We start from the raw sequence: 9084 nt of genomic DNA, 5'->3' as shown, positions 1-9084 counted from the left end.
TGAGTGGGACAGCGGAGAGTAAGCGGGGAGTTACAGGCAAAGCTGTGAGGGCTTGCAGGCTGGCTGACATACAAGATTAATGTGAAGAGTAGGTACGAGGAGGAGGTGTGTAGACCCAACAGGAGGACTTGGGAGGTGCATGACAGGCAAAGAGAAAAAGTGAGAAACAGAGACAGTGGGGAAAAAAGACAGGAGAAGAGACTGCTATGTAAATACAGAGAAGGTAGATATTATTTCAAAGAAAGAAAACTAATAAACAAACATAGCAGGAAAAGACGAGAAGCAGAAAGTTAAAAAATTAGAAGGAAAATAGAAAGTCGGGAGCAAAGACATTAGGAAGTGTTAGGGTTGTAAGAGGAGTAAAGAAATAAAATTGGTTATAAATCAAAAGAGTTAAAGCTTAGATTATAGTGAAAAAGCTGACAGACTGATCAATGCTTGGGACAGTCTTTGATGGGAGACTTAAGTGATGATGAAATACTACTCCCAGAACATTACTTGACTGACGGAGACATCGAAACCCAGGGAATCAGGACACATTTTTGGCTGGAAAGGACCTATTTTGACAGTGTAGGAGCAGAACATTGGCAGGACGAACAAGAGATCAATCAGAAATTATGGCAGATTACTAAGGTAGTCAATCTGAAGCAAAAGAAAGAACAATTCCCTCTAATTAATTGGGAGCTGCTGATAAGACGTCTGTGGCATCAGGGTTTAACCCCGTGGCTGGAGCTGCTTTGTGCTGATCCTAATAAAGAAATTAGCATACCATTAAATCATTTAATAACACTACCAACCGATCCAGGTGAAGAACTGTTTCCTAGGTTGACTCTGACTGTGGTCCCAAGGAAGGTTCGGTGGGAAACAGGTAAATTTTCATATTTAGTTAAAGAAAAAGAAGACGGGCATAACAGTTGGAAATTTAATCCTTTTAAGGGTTTAAAATACAAAACAGGTGTTACAGCCGGCAAGTTATTGGTCTGGATCAGGACAGCCCCTGAGGGACTACCAGAGCACCATAGAAACATCTCACATAGTGTTTGTCAGGGTTACATGGGTAACTCTCAAGGTCAAGGTCGGGAAAGTACCCCGCTAGACTTAGTACTAAGAAAATATCCAGGAAAACGCACTAAGGCCAACCAATGTATGAGAAAGTGGCACAAAAGGTCACATGGGGGCAGGCAATGGCCTTTGGAGGGATCATTTGATCCGGTGATGTGTGAAGCAGTTGCGGTAGAAATACAGAAAAAAGAAATTAAAGATCAGCAGAAGAACGTAAATAACAACAAAAAACGCACTGAAGAAAAAGAAGTTTTGGCCTTGTTCAAGCAGGAAGCACAGAGGCTACAGCAGAAAAGAGAAAAAATGACAGAGGAAAGATCCAAAGAGACTAAAGCCAGTGCACCGAGCTGGGAAGCAGAGCCACCCCCATATAAACGTCATGATATGGGAAAGACAGCTGGACAATTTGTATTAGGAACTCGTGAAGAGGACCAAGGCATGGATGTGGAGGGCAAATTCACACTGACACTAAAAGCTCGAGAGCCACAAGGAGACAGGTCCTCAGTCTGTCAAATGGATCATACAAGGTCTCCAAGTCCGAAAGTAAGTGGTCGCTCACCACGAGCAGCAGGGGGGGCCACAAATAACAGTGACATGGAGGCAGACGAGGATAAAGAGAGAGACCTGAAGGCTCCGCCTGCACATCGAGGTCCACTGAAAACCGTCCCCTCCCACCATAAGTCAGCCGACTGGACCTTCACAGGCTATAGAGGCTCCGAAGAGTGGCACAAGAGCTTCTGTGACACACTGGATCTGGCCAGAAGAGATAATGAAGAACTAGCTGAGCAACTTCGGCTAGCGAAGGAAAGAATACAAAGACATAGGGACGCCGAGGAAAGAAGAATATTACAACAATCGACGCCCAATCAAGGGAATCACATTATAGAGCCACCCACCCGAAAGATTTCTGGTGAGATCATCATTGAGAGTGCAAAAGAGGCCCGACTCAGGCAAAGACAACAATGTGTAGCCAAAGACATAGCGGCTTTAGAACAGGATATAACCAACTGGATGGACCACCTGGAACCAGTCAGTCGCACTCGATCTGGAAGACAATATGGAGCCCCCACAGAAGAAGAGGAGGACGAAGACCTCATATGCCCACTGGTGGTCAGAAATGGTCATCATGTGTATACCCCATGGAGCTGGACAGACATGGTGGGGCTGGCCAACAGGCTGCCAGACATCACCCAAGGAGCTGGGAGATGGATAACTGCCTTAGAAGAAGGCACTGCAGGGGTAACCTTGTCTTTAGGTGACATAAAAGCCTTGCTAATGCATGTCATGGGAAAACATGACACTGAAGAATTAGCAGGAAAGGTTGGACTAACACAGATGATGGGCACTAATCAACATGATGAAGTCCCCTTTAATCGCTATAGAAACTCCATGTGGGAAGGACTGAGAAGAAAGTACCCTGAGGTCTTGGATCCCTCTAAATTGGATGATGAGGAGTGGACACCTGAAGAGTGCCCAAAGAAGTTCCTGCACCGATTCCAGAAGAGATGGGCGGAGGAAACAGGAAATGCATGGAACCATTCTCCAGCAACTGAAATCCTGTTTAAAATAACTGTAAAAAAGGCTCTACCAGATGAGGTTCAGAAAGCCCTAGATGGAGTTGTGGGACTATCGAAAATGAATTGGGCTTTATACTCTGAGCATATTTGTCACCATCTTGAAATCTATAAGAAAGAAAAACAAAAAGAAGATACAGCAAAATCCCTGACGAAAAAATTGGTGCAGATGCAGTTGGGAGAACTAACCAAAGGCAAGAAAGAAAAAACAAAGACCCAGGCACCAATGATGACCCCTGTTCCTTCTGAGCCGGCAAGCACGGGCCTTACGGCAAACACTGCTGCCACCATACAGGCACCTGTGGTAACAGCCACACAGAGCCCCCAAGGAGCAGCAGGAAGCACTCCTACAGGAGAAGTCTCAGCACCAGTGGAGCATCACTATCACTACCATAGCACTGGCACACCCGGGAATGGACCCACCTACAGTCATGGATGGAGAGGAGAGTCACGGAACTTTCAAGGTCAAAGAGGAGGGTGGCGAAGAGGATCTTGCCAACCTTCATTTGGAAGCAGATTCCAGAACTCAGCTCCCAGGAACAGTCAAGCGGGACCGCCTATGGGATCAACACCCCCAATAGGGGATCAACCCTCTAATGAGTGTTGGAGCTGTGGACAACCTGGACATCGAATGAGAAATTGTCCGGCCCGACCTTGGGTTGGACCCTCTGCCTATTGGCAATAGGGGGGCCTAGAGAAGACAGAGGGGGAAACGGTGGCATTGGCTATTTCGATGATACCTAAGGAAGAGCCAACCGTCACCGTTAATATACAAAACAGAGATTTCCCTTTCATGGTGGATACAGGGGCAACATACTCTTGCATAGGGAAAATGGGCGCTCATCTCCCCCTCTCTGGGTCTGTAATTAAGACCATCGGCTTCTCTGGGAAAACTCAAATAATACCTTTTACACGCCCACTTCCTGTAACGATTGCAGGAAAAACAATTGAAGCTACAAACCCAGATAGTGTGTACCCATCAAGGACTGCAAATACACTTTCCTGACGAAGCACTCGCCAACATTATGGTGCTTATGGACATGGAAAACAAGGTCCAACCTGTGCAACCCATGGTATACTGGCTGAAGTTACAACCAGAAAATTCAAATCTTCAACTGGAATGGGAAAAATGGAAGCCCTGGGCAGAACAACACTATGAAGCAGTATATACACCTAGTTTACCTTTACATGTCACCCTGATGTTCGATGCCAAACAAGAACAAACTGACTATGCATGCTGCTGGGATGTATTGATGAATCAACGGCTGTTTCACATAACCACCACAGAAATTTATTTAGGCCCCCAAGGGGCCGCAGCTTCTGTCAAGCTAACTTCAGCTGAACAACAATGGTATCAAGTGCCGAATGCCACGCCTCATGTGACCCTTTTAGTCTCAGAAAAGTACGAATCCCATGACCTAGGTCCAATGGTAAAGACAGCCTCAGAAGTTGAAGAATGGCAAAACATGGAAAGTCCACAAGTACATCTGTCAAAAGACCAGCAGTTTGTACGAATTAACTTAAAAGTAAATGATGAGGCTATAGCTCAAAAAGTGGAGCTCAATCCTAGACCAGAGGGACAGATGGTGTTATCGGCCCAACAAGAGAAATTGTTAGAGCAAATACCACCAGTGTGTGGTCCAAAAGCAAAACAGATGTAGGACTAGTAAAAACAGCCTTACCAGTAAAAATAAAAGTAAAACCGGGAGCAAAACTGCCTCAACCAAGGCAGTATCCATTAAAACCTCAGGCTATTGAAGGCATAAAACCAGTAATTAAGGGACTAATGGCAGCTGGAGTTTTAATAAAAACTGCAAGCCCATGCAATACTCCTATCTATCCTATCCCTAAAAACAATACCAAAGAGTATCGGCTGGTACATGATCTGCGTCCTATCAATGCAATAATAGAAATGGATGCACCTATAATACCTGATCCGCATACTATACTATCAAGCATCCCTGCTGGAGCAAAATGGTACACAGTAATCGATCTGTGTTCAGCCTATTTCAGTGTGCCTGTGCACCCAGACTCACAACATTTGTTTGCATTCACATTTCTGGGACAACAGCTAACGTATACACGGCTACCTCAGGGACTGAACCTGTCCCCAGCCATCTTTAACAGAGTCCTGGCTGAAGATTTACAACACCTTGACATACCCAGTACATTGGTGCAATATATGGATGATCTCCTTATTGCATCAGAGACTCAAGAACAGTGTGAAAAAGATTCATTAATTGTATTGCATGCATTGGCAGATGGAGGTCATAAAGTAAGTAAGGACAAATTGCAGTTCTGCAAACAACAAGTAGAATACTTGGGAAGACAGTTGTGTGGGACCACGCGATGTATAGCCCCAAGCCAAGTGGAGGCTATAATCAAGGCTCCCAAACCCCAAACAGTGGGACAGATGCTTTCATTCCTTGGGATGGCAGGGTACAGTCGGCCGTGGATTTGTGATTATGCTATAAAAACTGCACCTTTGTGTGCCATGATTAGAGCAGTGGGGCAAACAAGCAATGCAGCTCTCCTCGTCTGGACAGATGAGGCAACGGGAGCTTTTGAGGCCCTAAAAACAGACATGCAATCTGCTCCCGCGTTAGGTAACCCAGATTATGGGAAACCTTTCCATTTGTATGTTAGCCACCATGCTATCAGGGTCTAGCAGCAGCTGCCTTTGCATTTCAAAAAGCATCATCCATAATCATGGGACATGCAGTAACGTTGTACACGTCGCATCAGTTACATGCCCTGCTAACCAGTCAACGTTTTGTCTTAACACAAGCTAGACGCACTGGATATGAAGTTGTGTTATCCGCTCCAGAAATAACAATACAACGTTGTCACACGGTGAATCCCGCCACCAAATTGACCACACCGTTAGATGGTACTCCACATAACTGTGTGGCAGAGACAGAGAAATTTTTGAGAGCCAGAGAACATTTGTATAATCACGCCATAGATGCAGATCTAACCCTGTTCGTGGACGGCTCATGCTTTCGGGATGCCGCGGGATTGCATGCAGGTATGGGGATTGTTAGATTAAACACGGATGGCGAGACCTTTGAATTACTGGAGTCCCAAGGAATTGATCAGCCTTGTTCAGCCCAACTGGCAGAAATCAAAGCCTTAACTATGGCTTGCCAGATAGCTAAAGATCAACGTGTTAATATCTACACAGACTCAGCCTATGCTTATGGCGTATGTCATGTACATGCAAACATTTGGAAACAAAGGGGATTCCTGAGAGCAGATGGCACCCCTGTCACTCATGGAGAAGCGATTTCCCAACTGTTACAAGCTCTCCAATTACCGTCTGAGGTAGCCATCATTAAATGTGCAGGTCATCAAAAGAATAATAACATCATAGCTCAAGGTAACAACCTAGCAGATGACGCAGCTCGCAAAGGAGCACAAGGAGAAAATATGTTTCCCCTGTTAACCATCCAAGATTGTGCCCCACTGGTTTCACTTGACGCACTGATAGTGGCTCAAAGTAGGGCCAGTGGAGAAGAAAAACGAATGTGGGTTAAACGAGGCGCTATTGAGACACGCAGTCAGGGGCCAGCGGACAAGCTGTGGCGCAGTAGTCATGGACATTTTGTGTTACCCACCAATTTATTACGACATGCAATCATTTGGGCCCACGGACCCGATCATTGTTCGCGAGTCCAAATTATGAACAAACTAAAAGCTGTCTGGTGGTCACCATATATGGCAGCTACAGTGGACCGTTTGTTGAATGAGTGTGAGGTATGTGCACAGTACAATGTCCGGAAATCATTCACAGCCCCTTTAGCCCACATTCCGGTCCCTGATGGGCCATTCAGACATCTTATGATGGATTTCATAGACATGGGAGCTGAAAATCGAGTTAAACGAATGAGATATACTCAACAAAAATATAAACGCAACACTTTTGGTTTTGCTCCCATTTTGTATGAGATGAACTCAAAGATCTAAAACTTTTTCCACATAAACAATATCACCATTTCCCTCAAATATTGTTCACAAACCAGTCTAAATCTGTGATAGTGAGCACTTCTCCTTTACTGAGATAATCCATCCCACCTAACAGGTGTGCCATACCAAGATGCTGATTAGACACCATGATTAGTGCACAGGTGTGCCTTAGACTGCCCACAATAAAAGGCCACTCTGAAAGGTGCAGTTTTGTTTTATTGGGGGGGGATAGTCAGTATCTGGTGTGACCACCATTTGCCTCATGCAGTGCAACACATCTCCTTGGCATCATCTGTGAAGAGAACACCTCTCCAACGTGCCAAACGCCAGCGAATGTGAGCATTTGCCCACTCAAGTCGGTTACGACGACGAACTGGAGTCAGGTCGAGACCCCGATTAGAACGACGAGCATGCAGATGAGCTTCCCTGAGACGGTTTCTGACAGTTTGTGCAGAAATTCTTTGGTTATGCAAACTGATTGTTTCAGCAGCTGTCCGAGTGGCTGGTCTCAGACGATCTTGGAGGTGAACATGCTGGATGTGGAGGTCCTGGGCTGGTGTGGTTACACGTGGTCTGCGGTTGTGAGGCTGGTTGGATGTACTGCCAAATTCTCTGAAACGCCTTTGGAGACGGCTTATGGTAGAGAAATGAACATTCAATACACGAGCAACAGCTCTGGTTAACATTCCTGCTGTCAGCATGCCAATTGCACGCTCCCTCAAATCTTGCGATATCTGTGGCATTGTGCTGTGTGATAAAACTGCACCTTTCAGAGTGGCCTTTTATTGTGGGCAGTCTAAGGCACACCTGTGCACTAATCATGGTGTCTAATCAGCATCTTGATATGGCACACCTGTGAGGTGGGATGGATTATCTCAGCAAAGGAGAAGTGCTCACTATCACAGATTTAGACTGGTTTGTGAACAATATTTGAGGGAAATGGTGATATTGTGTATGTAGAAAAAGTTTTAGATCTTTGAGTTCATCTCAAACAAAATGGGAGCAAAACCAAAAGTGTTGCGTTTATATTTTTGTTGAGTGTTTTGGTAGTGATATGCAGATTCAGCCGATGGATTGAGGCAGTAGCCTCTGCAAATCAAGACCATAAAACGGTAGCCAAATTCTTGTGCCGAGATGTCTTTCCAAGATTTGACATTCCAGATACTATCTCATCTGACAACGGTAGGGCTTTTGTAGCCAAGGTTACACAAGAAACATTTAAACAATTGGGTATCAAACAGAAGTTTGGGTGTGTTTATCACCCTCAATCAAATGGGGCGGTGGAACGGGCTAATGGCATTTTAAAGAACAAACTAGCAAAAATCATAGCAGACAGCAATGGCAAACTAACCTGGCTGGATGCGTTGCCACTTGCTTTATTGTCAATGCGCTCACAAACTAACCGACTAACCCATTTGACACCATTTGAAGCTCTTACAGGTCGGCCGATGCCTATTCCATACCTGAGAGGACCCTACGAAGGACCATCGCTGGAGCAGCTACAAGACGAATGGCATAATTATCTGAGACAGTTAACCCAAATACACAAAACTATCTTTTTGCAGGTCAAAGGTGCTACAGAAGACAGAGAAGCAGAGATTCCACTCGAAAATCAGAGCATCCAGCCTGGTGATCTGGTTTACGTCAAAGTGTTCAAAAAGAAGTGGGACAGGCCCCGTCGAGAAGGTCCTTTTAAAGTTATTCTTGCCTCACGTACAGCAGTCAAAGTAGACGGTAAGGACACTTGGTTTCATTTAAACCACTGCTGTAGGGTTGGTGGCCCAGCGCCCCTGCGGCCTTGGCAAGCTCGTCTTGGCAGAGCCGCCGGGCCAAGGGGGGAAGCAAGAGAAGCCAGAGACCCTACAGCAGCACCGAGGGAAGGCCACGACTCCCTGCAGCCAGAAGCAGCACCGAGGGAAGGCCACGCCTCCCTGCAGCCAGGCGAACACCGGCCAAGGCGCTCACAGAGACTGATTGAACAAAGACGACGCACAGCTTCAGAGAGTAGTGGATCCCTGCCAGATAGAGCAGCGACAGACTCAGATGCAGACTCAGAAACAACTGGAGACGCAGGCCAACAGACAGACAGAAATACAGACCGACAGATAGACAGGCCACAGGAGACATCAGACTCGGACAGCAACTCAGTAGATTTACCGACAGAAGAACCGCAGGAAGTACAACCCAGACAAAGCACAGATACACCACACATCCCTAGTGACAGCTCATCTAGCGACGGCTCACTCAGTAGCACATCTAGTAGTACATCTCAACAGTCACCAGAACAATGATTAAGGAATTATTTAAGGGATTGACAATACTACTGGTGGTTAGTATGGGAGAACATAGACGTCCAAAACATACAACGGACTGTGCCGTGGCCATGGCCGCAATAGCAGCTAAACAAGGCATTCTAAACACAGGAAAAACATATAATTTGGTATACATTAAATCAAAAGCCTACAAGAACATAGGAATACAG

Source organism: Thalassophryne amazonica, chromosome 21 (assembly GCF_902500255.1).
Source record: "Thalassophryne amazonica chromosome 21, fThaAma1.1, whole genome shotgun sequence".
Taxonomy (NCBI): Eukaryota; Metazoa; Chordata; class Actinopteri; order Batrachoidiformes; family Batrachoididae; genus Thalassophryne; species Thalassophryne amazonica.
The sequence above is the reverse complement of the archived record's forward strand: the minus strand, read 5'-3'. Positions refer to the sequence as shown.